Source organism: Mesocricetus auratus, unplaced genomic scaffold (assembly GCF_017639785.1).
Source record: "Mesocricetus auratus isolate SY011 unplaced genomic scaffold, BCM_Maur_2.0 Super-Scaffold_100013, whole genome shotgun sequence".
NCBI classification, from domain to species: Eukaryota; Metazoa; Chordata; class Mammalia; order Rodentia; family Cricetidae; genus Mesocricetus; species Mesocricetus auratus.
The window spans coordinates 18,737,775-18,757,300 of NW_024429196.1; the positions used below are offsets into that span (position 1 = coordinate 18,737,775).

General features: G+C 38.2%; 1 protein-coding gene across 12 annotated transcripts in view; it reads right to left on the reverse strand.

Annotated features, from left to right (window-relative positions):
* Positions 1–19,526, reverse strand: part of Cacnb2 (calcium voltage-gated channel auxiliary subunit beta 2) — a 327,915-nt gene that overhangs the window by 159,642 nt on the left and 148,747 nt on the right. The gene's annotated exons all lie outside the window — the stretch shown is intronic.

Consider the following 19,526-nt stretch of genomic DNA (forward strand, 5'->3'; position numbering starts at 1 on the left):
TACTATATTTGCTGTAGCATGTACTGAAGGCTTTATGCCTCCAGGAAGTTGATCCTCAACAGTAACCAAGGGCAAAGGTGACAGATGGGTTTGGTCATTTTTGTTATTTGAGAATCCCTTACTTTCTCCACCCCTATGCACAGATGTAGACAGAGTACTGTTGAGTTTGGATTGTGTTAATATGTTCTCATGTCTCTGCTCATAATTTCTCATATATTGTTGGTGGGAAAACCAGATTTACTGGGCTAACAAGTCTAGGATTGTGTTTCACTGAGACGTCAGTCCCAAACAATGCAGTCATTTCTGCCATGTAGGCAAGTAGTTGAACATCCCCCATTATCCCCATCCAAAATAAAGAATTGAACTAATACTCAAATTCATTGGCAGAAATATCCATTGATAGAATTGCTTTTTGACAGGTTAAGAAATGAAATGGTCCTCTCAACACTGTCCCAACTTTCACTGTGGGTACATTGTCATTTGTAACAATCCTCTTTTCTAGAAAGTTGATAACTACAATGTTAGGATTGTTATACAGGGATGAAAAATAGCGGGTTTTTATGTGACAGAGCTTCATTTAGATTATGTTCAATTATTCACTTAGCAATCAGTATTTATTAATTATAAAAGGGTATGGAAGGAACCAGGATGGAGCTCAGTGAGACAGTGCTTACCATGCGTGCACACAGCCCTGGATTTCATCCCCAGTGACACTCAAAAGAAAAACAATGAACAATACTCCAAGGTTACTGCAAAGTAACTTGATGTTTCACACAAGTTAATTGTTATATCCAGAAGCCTCTAATAAGTTGGTTCCTTTCATCAAAAGCCTAGAATATTTCAGTAGAGAGGAATTACTTTATCCTAAATAGATGACCTTGGGTCATTGCTTTTATAGTAACCACAAATAGCAACAACTCTTTGAAAATGATTAACCAGAAGAATACAATTTTTTGCATTTCTGTGGGAACATACCATTTTCCTCGGTGGGATACATCTGCAATTCTCTTAACCAGCAGCAAGCAGAAGTAAAAGTAAGACTCTTAAGAGGGACAATGGCTGAGCAGTTTTGAGTTACATTTTCTCTCTAATAGGTTCCTGATTCATTTAAATCACACTTAACATCCTTGGTGTGTCATGGAAAATATTTAGAAAAAGGCAGAAAGATAGAGACACATATACTTTAAATGTATATGTAAGTGTTCATGTATTTAAAGTTGTCTAACTTTAAAACAGTGATCCCTTTGTAACTCATGTTCTTCTTAGAACATCATCCTGGCCATATGGTAAAGCCTCAAGACATTCTGGGCCATGACGCTGGAAAAGAATCTGTTGTCATATAGGAGTCAGAGCTAGGAATGTTGTTAGATAATCTACAAGTGCTGTGACAATTATCCAGCCTAGAATAGCAATAATGCCAATGCTGAGAACTTGCTACAAAGCTAAACTATTTGTAACATTAAATTAATAAAATATTTATCAGAACAAATGGGAAGACAATGAGCACATATAATGCCAGTTGGCAAATTATGACTAATATTATTAAAGTTATTTTTTAGTGACAGCTCTTTGTCCATTGCAGCCTAACTAAACGGTGCTAGACACTGAGCGCTTAATGCTAAGCTCTGGGCTCTGCCTGCATTATCCTGATCTAAATACTTTGTAGCCATATGTGTCCTTGACATCTCAGGACTGAAAATGATTATTTATTGTGTCAAATATCCTCTAGGGGTCAGCAGTCACTTGCTCTGTCTCTCAATGATTGTCAGTACCATGACCTTGAATGTTGGGACAAAATGAGTCAGTATCTTGGGAGTGCTCTATAACTCAGAAGGATGTTACATAAAATCTCCCTAAGGATTCTAGAGTATTAGCATTAGAAAATACAGGGAGAGGTGCCAGGATTTATCAAAGGGATTTGAGTTAAATGGAAGAGGAACACGCACATCTTATAAGCTAAAGAGAGAAATCACAATCTAACCCTGGATGCCTAGGAAGAAGAAAGGATGAAGGATTTAACTGTACTGGGCTGCAACTTATTTCGATCTCATTCAAACTGCCAATAACTTTCAAAGATGAAGGTGATATCATCAATAAGATGACCTCAAAGAGCTAAGCATATCACATCTTTGATAAGACTTTCAGTATCCAAGGCTAGGGTTCCTGGTTAGATAATCCTAACTGGATAGGATGATAAGAACACTCTTTCCGGCTCCTACCTCTTCTTCTCCACGCCTCTCTCTTAACCCCCTCCTCTCTCTCCTCTCCTCTCCATGCTCTCTCTCCCTTTTCTCCTTCCTCATGTCTGCCCCCCCCCCCTTTGGCTCTCTTGCCACTGTAATAAACTGGTTAATGTACTCTCAAAAAAAAAAACACTTTTGTAGGAAAATCCAGGAAGATGTAGAATTTAAGACATAAATGTTGTGACCAATGAAATATAATTACTAATTTTAGCTAAAAGAATTTGCTCATATAATATACACTTTAAATGATTAAGAGAATTTAGCTCAGTAAAAGTAGATGAACCTTTTGATTATAGTTTAAAATATGTAACTGAATAATTGGTTGAAATTTGGGAGTTTTCAAGAAAAAGTATATATGATTTGTTGAACAATTAGAAACTTTTTAACTGTACCTTTTTTATGAAATGCTTAATTTACTACGTAAAACTGGCTTACTTGGGAGACTGGGGATATGTAACAATTCAGTGGTCAAGTATGTTCCTATCAGCCGGGCGGTGGTGGCGCACGCCTTTAATCCCAGCACTTGGGAGGCAGAGGCAGGTGGATCTCTGTGAGTTCGAGGCCGGGCTGGACCGATAGCCTCTGAAACAATACAGAGAAACCCTGTCTCGTAAAAACCAAAAAAAAAAAAAAGTATGTTCTTATCAAGAATTATGTGTTCCATCACTAACACCACCAGTATTTTTTCTCTATTTGGGAATATTTTATTGATATAGATGCTTCACAAAGGTAAAAGTATTAAATACATAAATACTCTTTGAAAAGATTCTGGAACAGAAAGAGAAACAAAGCACTTGAGAGAATATTGGCAAACTCCGAAGTGTAGAGGGGGAGATAGTGGGAAAGAAAAAGCAGATGAATGAACCGAATTAAACTGTTCCATTAGCAAGAGTTACAACTTGAAGTCAGGTGGTTCTGGCTTGAAGAATTATTCTTCAATGAATGATTTTCATGAAAAGCAAAGACAAGGTAAAGACTAACAGAGAAGACACAAAATAAATAGCAAAAGTAATACTTACTTAGGAACTAGAAATAAAGGAACATGGCAAACTTAAATGCATTGGTTTAAGATTAGTAATTTCAAGGAGAGTCAAGAAATGCATTGCATTTACAATAAGAAAAATATGAAAAAAGTACCAATGGGAAATGACAATGTCTTTAGACACCAAAATATACTTGTCAACACAAAACAGTAATGGACAATATTTTAATAGTTATATTTGAAGCCCAGAGGGAAAGTATACACAAGACAAAAAAGCTGACAATATGAAATAACAAGAAATATGGATATGTTCAAGTTTGCCAATGTTTATCTTTAAAGAAATGGAGAAAATATGGGGAATATAGATACATTTTTGAAATATTTCAATCAGAAATTCTACTTAATACTAAGCAGGAGGATTAAGAAAGAGTCACCTATAGTTATCACAATAAAAATTGGATATTCAAGTAAAATTAGAAATAAGAAGTAAAAACAAGGAATAAATTATCTACAAACCATAGGTTAATGTTTCTTATCAGTAACTGAGCATGATGCAAGTAAGATAATGAGGGAAACTCATGAATGCAAAATACATTCTGAAAGTGAAATTCCATATAAATAAGAATTAAACACAACATGAATAAAACAATAAGAGCAAAAATTTAGAAAGTTTACTAAATACCATATATGTGTATGTACATATGTGTACACACATATTAATAATACTAAAGTTGTCCCAACAAAACAAAAAAATGAACCAACCATCCAAACCTTCACCAGATACATATAAAGCAGAGTGCAATGTACATAAATAAGAAAAACTATTGTTTATCAGTATGTTCCAAATTTTTCATCTTTCATAATACAAAGTTATTAACTTCCTAATTAGGAGGTTAAGCACAATACTCAAGTCTGTTCTGATACCCATAATGTAACCCTTCCAAAAGTGATCTCCCCCCCCCGCCCCAAGAACTACATCTGTGAAAGAAACTGGACAGGGAAGGGAAATTGTTTGCTTTTTATATATGGCTGTTCTATTTGCATAATATTTTTCAATGTACATTTTGATACCTTTTTTACTTTCGTGCAAAAGTCATGATTTTATGTTATTTAGAAATATGTCCTTTAACAACATAATAGCCACTATATACTAAAAATAAGAAATATAGTGAGAACAAAAAATTGAGATAAAAATTTAAAGAAAAGGCTTATTGAACAAATATCTCCCATATTTTATATATGCTAGTTAATTTTGAAATATTTTTTCTATCATATGCTTTCTTTGGCTTTCTAGCAGAATGAACTGAATTACTAGCATTAGCGGAGACTTAATTTTGGAGAGGATAATATGTGGGGCTGGAGAGAGGTTTGTGAGGATGAGTGCTTGCTCTGACTCCAAAATTTGGCTTCCAGCATCCATGCAAATAATGTGGCATGGCCATGGTTGTGTGTAACTCTGGTCTTATAGTTGGCAGAGACACAGGTTTCCTTGGGCTTGCTGGCAGCCAGCCTCGTTTCAGGTTCAATCACAGATCTTGTCTCAAAGGAATAAGGAGAGAGTGAGAGAGCAGGACACTTGACATGTCTCTCGAAACTCAGCTTGCATACATGCACACACATTTACATTCAACACACACACACACACACACACACACACACACACACACGTCTTAATAGGAAAATTCTAGAATTTCAAAGATGAAGCATTAAAGAAAAGCTGTATTACCCAAAACAAAAGTATGCCATTTGAACATAAAACATACAGCTATTACCTCCAATCAGCAACACTGTCACTTTGAAAGACTAGACGCATGTACCAAATTATCTTTTTCTAGAACAAATACTTGTGTCTGGTGAAAGATCCCACAGCAACAGAGGCCCGCTTGCTCCACTCACAGACGCTCTGCTGTTCTCCTTTATCACCTTGCCTGCTCCGCTTCCTTTGGTGTCCCTTGCCCTCTGTGTTTGCTTTGTGTTTTCTCCAGCTCTCAGAATGTCAACCCCTTTGTAAAGGACTTTATTCCTCAGCAATTTCTCACTACACACAACAGGTTCTCAATAGTTATTAGCTGAATGTATAAACTAAGACCTTTTTCACATAACTGGTCCCAGAAACTGTCTTCATCTGGTTTATTTAAAATTGGCAAGCCTAATGTCCAATTATTTTTTTCTATCTGCACTCAACTGTCTGACTAATTCAGTTACTTGCGTGTAGAAAAACACATATCTTCCATCCTCAGGATTACTAGAAAATCCATTACAAAGTAAAGAGACACACACAGGGTGTGATAAAAGAAACTAGCCCTTCTGTCCTCCCTCCCCCCTGCCTGCCTCCCTCCCTCCCTTCAGTCTATGCATCTCTGACTGCTCTCGAATTGAGCATCCTCCTGCCTTTGCCTCTTGAGCACTGCTCATAAATGCATGGGCCACCATACACTGATGAATCCCTATGTCTTAGGCTCTCTCAGTCTTGTCTAATAAGGGGGATGACAGGATGGTTAAGGAGTACTATGCGACTTGGGTCCCATCCACTGGGAATATGTATTTTTCAGACTTTATTAGAGAAATCATGGCAGCCTGTGCACCTGCTAGAGATATTTTGATTCTTCCTATCTTCCTCTTTGTTTTCGGAGTCAGCCCTTAATCATCCCCATTACTCCAGGATCCACTGGTGTCTCTCTTTCTGCATAATAAGTATAACTCATTGAGTCTGGAAAGATACCAGTGCTACATTAATATTTTAAAACCACATCAGACAACAGCTCCTTTTACTTAAATACAGAAGATGTTTATTTTAGTGGGGGAGAAACAGCAACCAGAAAAGAAAGACAATGATATTACTTATAAGGCAACACACAACATATTCAAATATTAACTCATGTACTTCATTTTCTGGCTGATATCAGCAAATATACTTCAGTGAGCCAAAGACATTTTTATGCAATAAGGGACAACATGTTCACCCTAAAAAGTTGTCAAGTCATATCCTAGGCTTATTTTGCCAAGAGCCAAAGGTGTCAAGCGTACCTTATGCCTTCCATAACTTGGCTCATCCAGCACTTGGCATACTGAGGGTTGTTTTTGGCAAGCAAGTGTGTATCCAACTTACTGTTCAATAGGGCCCCAACATGACTGAACTGTTAAAAGTGACCTTGTAGGTAGATGAATGGCAACCCAAAAACCCACTTCTAGAGTTCTATTTTTTTTTAAAGTACTTGAGTTATGGATATTAGCCCTATGGTCTAACACTTGCTAACATGTGGGACTCCTGGGTTCAATTTCCAGCTCCAAATTTTTAAAAAATCTTGCTATTTTATAATATTCTTTCAAGAAGTATGAGACATGGAAATGTTGATTAATATTATTTAGACTTGACTCGTTTTTTGTTTGTATAAACAGATTGAAAGCATGGTACTGGCAAAAAAGAATCAATTCACTTCCTTTTACTTCCTGCTTCAAAGGATGTTTGTCATATTATTTTGCTATCATTGATTTGAAGGGATAAGATTGCTACTGAAAATTCAAGATTATTTCCTATTCCTTTTGTCTGGACATTTCACATTTTATACGCATGGCATCACATTCCATACCCCCCCCATTGCTTTCCTTTTATTTAACTCATGCACCAAATGATTGCTGATCAGGGTACTGTGAGCAGCACTATGCTGGGAACAAGTTATTTAGTGATAAATGAAACACACATAATACGTTGTTTCCAACTGTGTAGAGAGGAGGGGATTCAGACACACAAATTGATATGAGATTTCAAATTATGACTGGCACCATCAGCACAAATCATGCAGTCAATTTATTAGCTTGGGGAGTATTTCTTGGGACTTTTAAAAACACTGTTTCACCTGCTTGGTTTTCTCCCCCATCATGCTACCCAGGATATTGAAGTGTTGAGTCTTTGTCCCTGACTTTCCTGTCATCGACTGACTTTTACTTATTTCTAGCAACTCACATGCATAATCTGTAAGTCATCAAGACATATGTCTCTAACCATGACCTTTTATTTTGTCTGCTACTTTTTAAAAATTTATTTATGTGCCTGTGTGAAAATATAGAAGGAAGAGACTGTCAGATCCCTTGGAATGGGCATGTAGGTGGTTGTGCATAGCCTGATGTAAGTATAGGAAACCAAATTCACATCCTATGAAGGAGCAGGAAATACTCTTAACTACATGCCTCCTCTTTAATCCATGTTTCTTTGTTGTTAATGAAGCTACAGCAAGTCTTTCCTATATTCTTGAATGCCTGAACAATGACTGGCCCTCTAACTTCCTTCCAGAATCCTCACTTCTTTTCCTGCCCTACTTTCTAAGTGTTTCCAAAGCCCTCTGTTTAACACTTAAAAACCTTCTTTGCTGTCTTTGGCTTTCATCTCTAACAGAAATTTATTCCCCATCCACAAATATGCCTCCATCTTTGCGCAACTCCCACCCTCTTGTATTGTAAGATCATCCTTTTTCCTTTTGTTATCCTTATTTTCGTTTGTTGTTTGGGCTTTTTACTATTGTTTTTTAACCTCATTACACTTCTGCTGGACTCTATCCAGCCCCATGAAATTATTCTTCCACGGTGACAATAAAATGTCCCATTGCTGAAGTGAGTTTTTACCTGCAGGACACCATTCTTTGCTGCCTGAAATCCCCCCACCTCCATCACAGACACCAACTCGTACCTGGTTTCTTGTCCTTCTTCCCTGAGATCCCCTTTCTTTTATTTGCAGACGTTTAATTTATGACAATTCTTCGGAATTTCCCCCATCAACCCTCTTCCATACTGGGAATAACAAATGACAATCAAGAGTGTATTTTAACTTCTAGTTGAGTTCTTCTTGGCCTATAGTGTTGAGTGTCTCTTTTTATATTGAAGCTATCACTTACAAATTAGGACATCGTACATAAAAACAGGATGCCTAGTGTGCCTTAAGGAGCCATAATTTATGCTCCCTCTTGTATAAGTATAAAAGAAAACAGAGTGTTTAAATGGCTACTTAGCGGCAAAGTAGTAACAAAATATCAGTGTTTTCTATCATATGAAATTCAAAAGTTCTATTGACCTAAGAGGTCTATAATGAATGCTAACATTGAATTTACAGTCTGTGTTCTGTTCCTCTCCTTTTCAGATTTTTCTTGTGTTTGCTTCAACAGTCCTTGTGATTTTGCTTCCTCTCATATTTTTCCCCATAAGAATTTGACTCAAAGTTCTTTAGTCCTTTTTCCTCTAAATACTGAATTTACCCAATAAAAGCCAAATTATAAAGAAAATAAACTACTAAATGAAGATATGTAAAATTTACATTAATATTTCCTTTTTGCTTACAGAGTATACAAATTGACTGAGGTAGACATTTACTTCCTTATCCCAGAGGCCTTGCTTATTCCTAATTTCAAAGGGACTTTGTATGGGAGGAAATTAAGAAAGCTTAAGTAGAAAAAGAGGGGAAGGTGGCAGAATCTGAACACAAAAAGTCATTATCTTCATTTCCATTTCATCACTCCATTGCCTAAGATACAAAAATATATGCCCTGCAATAATTAATCCTAAAATTTCTATTTCTCAAAGTTGACACTTCAATCTCCATTCCATCTTATTCCAGGAATAAGGGATACATCTTTCTGCAGAGGAAATAAAAAGCACGAGTGGAAAGAACAGTATGACCTACAAGCGAAAGGACTACCCTTGCTTTAATTAAGAAGGAGCAGAAAGCAATTTCTTCCTCATTGTTATTCAACCACATTGAAATGTTACCCCATGTACTGTCATTTTTAAACTCCTAATGGCATTGAGTTAACATCTTTGAAAGATTTATTTTTGTTTTGAAAATAAAAATCCATGTAGAAGGCAGAGAGGATGAATGTCTGCATGGGGACAGTGTAAATCAAGATTGTGTTGGCTGCATTTGATAGCTTGCCTTCATGCCTCCTAACCCACCAAAGCTTGGTTGCTAGGCAACCAGGGCAGCTTTTCTGAACACAGTTATTAACAGGTTTAGGTTGCACTAAAAAAAAAAGAAAGAAAGAAAGAAAACAACATGAAGTGAAAATTAGGACAGATATATTTCACATCTGGAAATCTTGGAGAAAGAAGCCATCTTATAAACTAAATATTTGAAAACTAATGCATTTACTACCTTTTATTACACTCTGCAATTCTCCAGTGGGACAAAAGTAGTTCAATGTCTCATTTCAGGGAATACTTTTAGCCACAGAACATAGAGAAATATGACCATTTAGTGTCACTGTGACTTGCAATTCTATGTTTAAAAACACTGGCATGCTATGTTTCTTATTTTATGAGTGACTTTATTCAGTATGCAGCAAGCAAATGTAAACAAACAAACAGCAAGTAGTAAGTAGAAGCAGCAGACAAGGAGCAAAGCATCCCTGCATCAGGGGTTTATAATATTTAGTAGAGACAGGGTAGCCAGAATGATAGAGCAAATAAATGTGTCATTGTCACATCCCCCAGAAATCAACTGAGGAAGCAAATAATAATGCAAAAGTTCCTGAATGAGACCTGTTCCCCAACAGACAAGCTTCCCACTTTCCATTCCTATCAGAGGCATTTAGACATTGAGGAGTAAACAATGACAATATACTTTACCATTGGTTTAGACAGTTTATATTTTCTACCTGTTTTCATGGGAATAGTGTTCTTTTGTCACTTTCACTTTTGAGAATTTCGTATATGTATATAATATCTACTCCTATTCTGCCCCTTTAAGTCCTATGTCCCCATCCCCAGCTTCATTATTTTTTTCTTTTGATAATACACTAAGTCCAGCTAGTGCTGCCTGTATAAGAACTGGAGTATAGAAAACCTATCAGTGGTCAGATCTCCAAAGAGAGTGATGCTCCTTTCCCCAGAAACTGTCTGTCTACTGCCATTAGTTCCTTGGTTAGGAGTGGGACCTGGAGATCGTCTATGCTGTCTATGATAGAATTTTGGTGGCTTGGTCTTGTGCAGGTTTGTACAGATAGCCACACTGCTATCATATCAGAACTTAAATACATTTCAATCTCACTCTCATACATGAAAACACTTTTAAATATTGTATAGATGAGAACCCCTCCTGATGACAATTTTATCTACAATTCACTGTCAGAAGCTGACAAGACAGATAAAATGCCATGGAAGAGAGAAGAAACCTGGCTTCAGGAAAATAAGTAATAGAGCTACAACCAATTAAGGGCAGAGATAGAATGTGTATTCCAAAGGATAGCTCATTTCCAAAACCAGTCTTCCAGCCTCTTGTATAGTTCTTCATGATCACTGAAAAAGGGGCAGAAAATGAACATGCTTATGCTTATAAAATCTCTCAACACTGGTAAAATTTCACCACTGGATCTTACGATGTCATTGTGACATACTTGCAACAAGATGTGTTTCTTTTCTTTCCTTCCTCTCATAAACAGTTATAAGATCTAGCTTTTCAGTCTGCACTCCTGAAAAGACCTTAGGGAAAAAGAAAACCAAGAATAAAGTCTCTCTTTACTCATTTATCTCAATAGGTAACGTTAGGTGTCAAAGAAGGTCTGAACTTGACCTTATTCAGTGCAAGTAACAATATGAGACTAGTAATCCCAGAGAGAACCCCATGAAGCCTCAAAATTGAAAGGTTACCTGCTTATGGACACAGATCAGTGTGAGAGAGGGCTGTCTCTGCTCAGCTCAGCCTGTACAATGTTCTATCATATCTGTTAGATTAGAAAAGTTTACCCCACATCTGCTTGTCATTCATGTTTAAAAATATGTGCTATTTCTGTTGCTGCTGCTGCTGTTGCTGTTACTGCTGAGATATGCAGACAGCTAACACAAAACCTGTCTGCCAAGATATGTACCTTACCAAACCAGTTAGACTTTGGCCTCATTTGAGCAGTATTACCAGATCACCATCTCTGTTCCATAACTCATGGTCCATTCACTGATTTCATTCAATTACTCGGGGTCAGGTTGGGATGCCAGATATAACTGATTCTGAGTATTCCACTACAATATTCTTTCTTCCTTCTACTCTGTTAAGTTGGTAGCATTTTTATACCCAGTCCACCAAACTAAAATGGCATATGCAACTTAGGTTATTTTCTTGGATGCCAGGGAAGGTGAGATGACCAATTTCTTCCTGTATTTGAAGAGGAGGCACAGTAGATTTACTGTGTGGAACTTGGTTAACCAGGCACAATGGACCCAAGAACCTTGTCATCTACCTTTTGGTGCAGGTGCATGCTTTCATGTTTCCAGAGAACAAATCCAGCTAATTACACTCTCTTGGTTTGATATCGAAAATTAATGATGATGATCATAAATTTAAAAGCTAAGAGCTAGCACACTGTGCAAAGATAAAAATATCCAACTTCTGTGGTGACAGAAACCCTGATATGTTTGCAGTCCTGAATATATTAGTCCCCCCTTTTGAAAGAAGTGGGCGTTCACTCTATACCTTGAGAGAGCTTAAGAGTTTCCATCTCTCACTTTTTTTTATTTAGAAGAATGACAACTAAAACCATGTACTTTTAAATTAATTGACTCATTTTCTTGGGAATTAGCACAAGAAAATTCCACTTTTCCTCCAGAAATTTTGAATGTTTTATTCATTTACTCCCACCAATTATTGTGCTTTTGTTTTTGCTTGCATTACACATGTTATCCTTCAAAGGCAAGGAAAACACCTACTATTGTGACATACATCATAACATGTTATGTTATTTTTAGTAATTTAAATGTAAATTTACTTCATGCTGTGGCTACAGCTATACACATGATAAGTGCAACTACAATAATCTCGTTAATTTCCCCAAATCTTTGTCAATAGTATTCAGCTCTGATCTTGGCTTAGAAGAAATAGCAGCAATGGAGTTTAAGAGGTGTAGGACTAGACTTGGTAGCCAAGGAGAAGGAGCAGAGATAGCTCTGAGGATCAACAGCATGCATGAGAAAGGCATAGGTTTCCTCCATGAGAGTGACAAGAAGCAGAGTTGGAAAGTGTGTGCTAATGCTTGATTGCCGATACTCCCCAATGGCCAGCCTTAGAAATCCAGATTGGTACAAAGGGATGTGTTAGCAGCATAGCCAGGACAAATCCTATTTGTATCATTTTTCATCTTTAATAATCTCTTTGCATTCTTGTGATTAATCTTCACAATCATTAGCAAATTGGATATGCGATTCCCATTAGGCATATGAAGAAAGAGATTCATTTGCCCAGAGTCAGCAAGTGAATGCTCTAAAGTCTAATGTCAGTGCTCTCCACAGGCTTAGCCATGATTCCCCTTCTGTTTTGAGTGTACTTGCAACAGAGGTTTTTCCGGAGGAAGCTCAACATTCCCAGACCCAGCATTTCTTCTTCTCCCTCCCTTTCCCCAGGCCCTCAAGCATACTAAGGAGACACTGTACCACTGAGCTGAGTTCCTACACACTATCCTAGTTTTAATATATTCCTGGAACAATTTTAAAAATTTACTCATAACTGACTTGGCAATCCCTTACAATGGAATCCCTCTACCATTTTCCCCAGAGGGAGGTGGCAGCCCTGAACCTATCTTCAGCTGAGAGCTTGGTGGGGTCACCTACAGCTGTTTCTTCAGGAGGCAGGAGCTACCTTATCCTTAATATCTCAGTTTTGTCTTTCTCTTCTAAAGAAGGGCCATCATACCAGTTATTCTTCCACATAATGTATGGTATAGATATGTTATTTCCCACATCAGGATGTGCCATATCCTCTTTGCTGATCTGGATGTCTGAGGAAGCTAGCCACCAAGGCTATCACTCATGGTCTGCCCGCACCAACCCATGGTAAGCAGACACAAAATTCCTACACTAAACACTGTCCTACATCACTTTGAATAGGTTATAGTTTGTGAACACAATGAACATTGTAGAATCTCTCAAACTGAGGGAATAAGACATAATCAGTCTCACTATTTCTAGACCCTAAAACATGAATGTAACAGCTAAGATGAAGTCCTAGGCAGAGATACTTGTCCCAGAGGGAGAATATTAACATCCCAGTATGAAGCATATTCATAGAATGACAGTGTTGTTAAAGGCAAGTTCATTTCTTTCCTTAATCTCAGATACAAGAGTCAGAGGTCTCATTGCAGACCCCTGGAGGACAGAGACTCGGACAGGTTGGACGCTTTTCTAATTAAACACTGGGGCTCTATTTGATTTGATATGGTGAAATGTCTCCTAAAGGCACATATATCTGAATACTTGGTTCCCAAGTAGTGGAACCACTTGGGGTATTAACAGAACCTCTAGGACGGAAGCCTAACTGTGAGAAGTAGGGAGCTAGTACTAAGTCTTGAGGTTTTTATAGCCTTCTATCACTTCCTGTTGCCTTCACTTTCCACATTGCAGACGTGTGACCAGCCTCCTCAAATTCCTGGTAGTATGCTTAACCACCACGACTAACTAAACCATCAAGCCACCAGCCCTTTCTCCCTTAAGTTGTTTCTTGTCTGGTATCATAACAAGAAAAAGAACACTAAGCTCAAACCCGAGGGACTGGAATGAGAATTGATAAGCAGAGGGGCCCCAAGGTCAGCTGGCCTCTGGTCTCAGATGCTTCACTTTTCTGTCCTATATAGACAGTTCAGATGTATTGTAAATATTTAATTATATCTGGGGACAGTGAGGAAATCTGAGAGGGCTTTAATCTCCCTAGGAACTGACGAGGATCTAGGCTTAATGAAGCTTACTAGACAGAAGAAGCATTTAGAAAGGGTGGGAAAGGAGAAGGGTTGGAAGTCATCAGTAAATGCAGAGGCTGGTGTACAGCCTGTTACATTGGAGACAATAAAATCCCAAGGGAGCTCACAGCAGTGGAACTGGGAAAGTAGGCAGAGAGAAGCAGGCTGTCATGTGCTTGTGCTGGTGGTATTGTAAGGAAGTTATATATGCTACTCATAAAAATACACCTTCAGGACAAGTTTATGGCCTTTATTGACAGATGAATACATTAAAATCCTAGTGCTTAATAGTGTATCCAAGATCACGGAGCTGGTGGCAAAGTTAGGATTAGACCTAGAGTCAGTCTCCATAGCAGACATTTTCCCATGGCAGCACACTGTGGTAACAATGCTTTGGACTTGAGTGTAGGGGAGAAGAATGCCACCAAGACCAAGGAAAGAAAGAAGATGGTTGTGAGACAGGAGACAACTTGTTTCCCTTAAAATGTCTAAGAACTCTGAGTTTGAACTCTGAGTGTTTTGAAAACACACAAATTTAAATAATAAATAACAAAAATCAATAGTGGCAAGCTGCAGACAAGTACAGGCTTAATGCTGTACTCTCGCTGGTTCTAGAAAATGTTACATATTCATGTTCACTAATGCCAACCTGGTGTGCAGCCTCTCAATTTTCCAAGACTAGAAACAGTCTACATAGACCAAAATGAACCTCTTTTGGAGAAAGAAAGAAAAATGCCTCTACATGTGAGTTTCTGGAAGAAGGTTAGTTAGTGACTGTATCTGTCCCCAATCTATCCCCAGACTCACTATGAGTTCATCTGCAATAAGTGAGGTTTGAAAAAAATTCAAATGTTGCATGTGTGTTTAAAGAAAGTATACTTCTAGGTTATCCTTTTGTTGTTTTGTTTTTCTACAGGCCCTGGCTAACCTTGATCTTACAGTCTTTCTGCCTTGATCTCCTAAGAACTGGGATTACAAGCATGTACCATCTCATCTGACATCTCTATAAGAGAAGGGAGAACAAATAATAACCACGAAACATGTACATAATTTTATATGATAGGGTGCTTTGCCTGCACTTATGTCTGGGTACCATGTGCAAATCTAGTACCCACAAAAGCAAAAAGAGATGTTGGATCACCCTGGAACTGGAGTTGCAGATATTGTGAGCTAGTGCATGGGAGCTGGGAATTGAATTTGGGTTCTCTGGAAGAACAGCCAGTGCTCTTAACTATCTCCATCTCCAATAACAGGGAAGTATTTTTTATGAAAATGTCTTATGTTTGTGGCACAAGAGGTAAAAATTTGTCCTTGCATAGTTTCTGTGACTGTTATTGTCTGAAAAACCAGGAGAGTACATGTGCAGGGAAATATAAATATGAAATGAAGCAAAACCAAGAGGCAAACTCTGACCAAATAAGTTATGACTTCAAGCCATTCAGTTTGAAATTTGCCAAGATAGACCTAGTGATCACAGTGGTCAGAATAAAGACAAAAACTCAGAAGAAAGTGATCCTTCACAATCTGCAAATTGTTCATGTTGAAATGCATGCATGAATTCAAATGGCCAAGGAAGGCTAGGGATTCTGGTCCTCGAGGACAGTTGTGTTCCAGCCTATGGGCAGTATCCTTAGTAATCACATTAGGCTTTTAGCCAGCTTTCAGTAGCACATGTTTTACAATAGCAGGTGTGTTGATATTGTTCCCCATTAGTATCTCTGTTAAGAACAGGAAACCAGACCCAAGGTTCTTAGTTTCTTTGCTTTTTTAAACATGTTCATATATGTTCATGATGATTCTCCTTGATTTTCTTAAATAAACTATTTTGCTTTCTTGTGGTTTATAATAAAAAGGAAATACTAGCAAATGCCACACCACATACTTACAAACTTGCACAGAAGACTATCTGGAATACTGAGAAGTTGGGTGTGCCTGAGTCCAGCTCTTGAGAAGTCCAAGAACAGCAGAGAAGTGGCAGAGTCAGGAACCCAAGTAGTTCCATTACTTTTGCATTTCCTAGGCTAAGTGACCTCTGCAAAGTAGGTCAGTCTGGTATGAAATCAAAGCTACATTTTTAACTGTCCTTTATAACTGCCCCAAGCAAGTGTCAGAAAGATCATAGGTAAAAATGTAGAGGACATATGATGATGTTGGGATACTTATTCAGATCCTAAGTCGTCAATGGAAAGGCTGTCTCTTTAACATGGCATTTACCCCTACCTTCTTATTTTCCAATATAATTTTTAATATTATATTGACATTTCTTCTAATTTCATGACATATGAAATATCATTATTCTGATTTGAAACGCTGTTTCAATAATATCATCAATTTCTTACCTCCTAAGAGCCATCACCAGGTGAAAAGCAATAATACACCATGATGACCAGTCTCTAGAAGGGACTCTTATTTCACGCTCTCCCATGCCCTATTCCCCACACTTCCTTCTTGTTACATCAAAGGATTCTGTGGAGACTGAACAGAGATACACACCTGTCTTCAAGTCCAATGGAGAAAACTGCCTTGTCTCCTCTTTCTACATTTCAGAGATCAAAAACTAACAAAATCCTACCTGTGTTGAAAATCTACAGACCCTTTCTTGCCTTTATTCCTATAGCAATACATAATAGGAACTATTTACAAAATATTTACATTGCATTGTCTATGATAAGCAATCCAGAGATAATGTAAGTATGTGAGGGGATCTGTAGGTGATAGGCAAGCCTACCATTTTACATGGAGCAGTCAATTCTAAGGATCATGGAGCCAACTTCCTGGAGATGAGATGACTGTCCACACAAGACAACCACTTCCGCCCATCATTACTGTCATTCTTCACACACTTCAAGCAAGCTCCCACCTCAGGACCTTCACACTCGAGCATTTCTTTTGTTCTTTTGCTTCCTTCTTGTCTCTGTTCACATAAATTTGATGCAGTTTCCAGCCGCTCCAGGCTTTCCCTAGCACTTCATCATTGGATTTCATTCTGCATCTCCCATACTGCGCATGGACTTTTCGCTTGGTGTCTCCTCTCACTGCAATGGAAGCTTCATGAGGCCTTGTATTTTCAAATATTGTATTTTCTCTGGATCTACAATACCATGGGGAAGGCCACCAATGTACATTTTGGTGAATATTTATTGGATTTCCATGCCAGGATGACCTAAAAATCCTTCCCTTATCTGGGAGAAGAAACCATAACTTCTGCAAGTGTCAGGGAGAGTGTGACCAGTTTCTGACACAGGGATACACAATGAGAAGGAAGGTGGCATCTCCCCAGGTACTTGTGTACCAAGATTTGTCCTGTTTACAACAGGGCCACAGTGCTCTGCAGAGACCAAGAGAGTCAGCTGTGTTCTCACCACCGTGACATCCAGTCCATGGCCAGGGGCACAAGAGCTGTCATTTTACTCACAACTGAAGTCTGGTGGGAACTGGCCAATAAGAAAGCACAGGTGCAGGGCACCATGCAGCTCACACAGTTAAACAACTTGGAAAAGTGGTCAAACTCTGAACAACCACAACTAGTGCAAAGCAATTACCCCAAGTGGTCAACATTTGGGAGCATCTCTGTTCATAAACATTCAAAATAAGGAATTTTCTAATAGCAACAATAATTGTGGGTTCATTACACAACTAGCACACATCAACCAATGTATTGCTGTCTTCCCTGTAAGAAACAGTAGTTAAACTCATAGGCTTTAATTTTAACAAGTACATTTAGTGTGTATGTGTATGCATTCATATGTGTGAGTACCTGTAGATACAGGTACATGAGCACATGTGTGCACATGTGCAGTGGTCAGAAATTGACCCTGGGTATCTTCCATAATCACTCTTCAACTTTGGGAGACAGGTCTTTCACTGAACATAGAACTTACTGATTAACATACAGCTCACTGGTTGGTAAGCAAGCTCCAGGGAGTCTCCTGTCTTTACTTCCCTTATTCAGGAGTAATGCAGGTGGCGCTGTGCCCTATATTTTACATGAATTCTAGGGAATTCAAACTCAAATCTTCATGTTTGCGTAGTAAGTACTTTACCAACTAAGCCATCTCTCCTGCTCCCTGTGTAACACCTACTTTCAAATTTGTCATTTGCAGTAAAGCAGGGAGAGTGGTGTGTTTACTGCCACTGCTGGGAGTGTTTTACATCAACTTTGGAAAAAGTGATTCTAAGTCATCAGTGAACAATTTGAACTTTTCGAAGGATATTAGCATGACTGAGCTGAAGCAAAGAAAAACCAAGGACAGTCAAAGCCTGTGAAATATTTCAACTTCTGTCCTCATAGGAGACACTCTCCATTATGGATCCCTACTCTGGGAGAATTAATCTTTTAGGAAGACTAATCAGATGAAGGGGAGATCTTCTTTGGAAACTACCCCTTCCTTAGTGAGCGTCTATGTGCAAGGGAAGGTGCGGGAGGTCATGCAGTCATGAGAATTAAAGTGGAGGTCATCTGTGCAGGGATGCAAATGGATCTATCACTTACACAGAGGGACTTTGAGTCTCCACTCTTAGTTATAATAGGGAGAGGGCAAGATTTGAAACAGCAATACTATCAAAAGTACAAGGCTTTAGCATGAATACTAGGACATGTTTTTGTCAGGTTGCCTGAAATGGTCATGAGAAACATGCTTTAAATTAAGATATATCTCTTTTAGATAAGTATAAAGGATAACTCAGCCAGGCATGACACTATTCCCACATATAGCACTTGGGTGACTGAGGAGAGAGTACTGTTACGTTTGAGGCAGCCTGGCTGGCATAGTGAGACAATATCTTAAAATCAATGAAAAGTAGAAAATAATCCAAATGTTTTCCATAACAGAAAAGTCACAACTACCACTTTTAGACAACCATTGTGCTAGTTCACATAAATTAAGACTAGCTGGTAAGTCTCAGCCGATGTGGTGAAATTGTGTTGTGAAAGGAATTGCTTATGTTTCCTGAGTTACCTTAAGAAAACTATAGTCAACCTCATACAAACACTGAGTGTGGCCACACCCCTGTGGTGACAAGCTGCTAAATTGGTATTGGCCACACAGCTTTATCTATAGTGTAGAAGAGCCTGCATTGCCAGTTAATTTTCATGTACTGAGCTCACTAAACCTGGCAGCTAGAAGCCAAGACTTTTTTTTTTTTAAGTTTACAGATGGAACTCATTACTCTGGGCTCAATCTGACTTATTTTCTGTCCTTGGTAAGAAACTACCTTAAGACAATATTCCACGGTCAAATTTGATTAGGAATTGCATGCCAGCCATTCCTGAAATATTCAGAGTTCACTAGACATACTTGCTATTCACCGATAAGAATTACTCAGGCATACAAAATTAAGAAATATTGTTTGTTAGCATGTTTCTAAGAAAAAAACAAAGGAGCAGAATGTACTGACAATAATCTCAGAGAATGAAACCCACTACCCACCCCTAAAATCTATGCTCCCCGGTCCCATTCAAAAGCTGTGCTTTCAAATCTTGACACTCAAAACATTTTAAAATCGTAGGCTTAACTTTCTGTGAATGCATTTTAAATTCTGCCTATGTACACTAAGATAAAGCAACTTGAAAATGCCAAAAACACCACAGAGCTCTTGTGT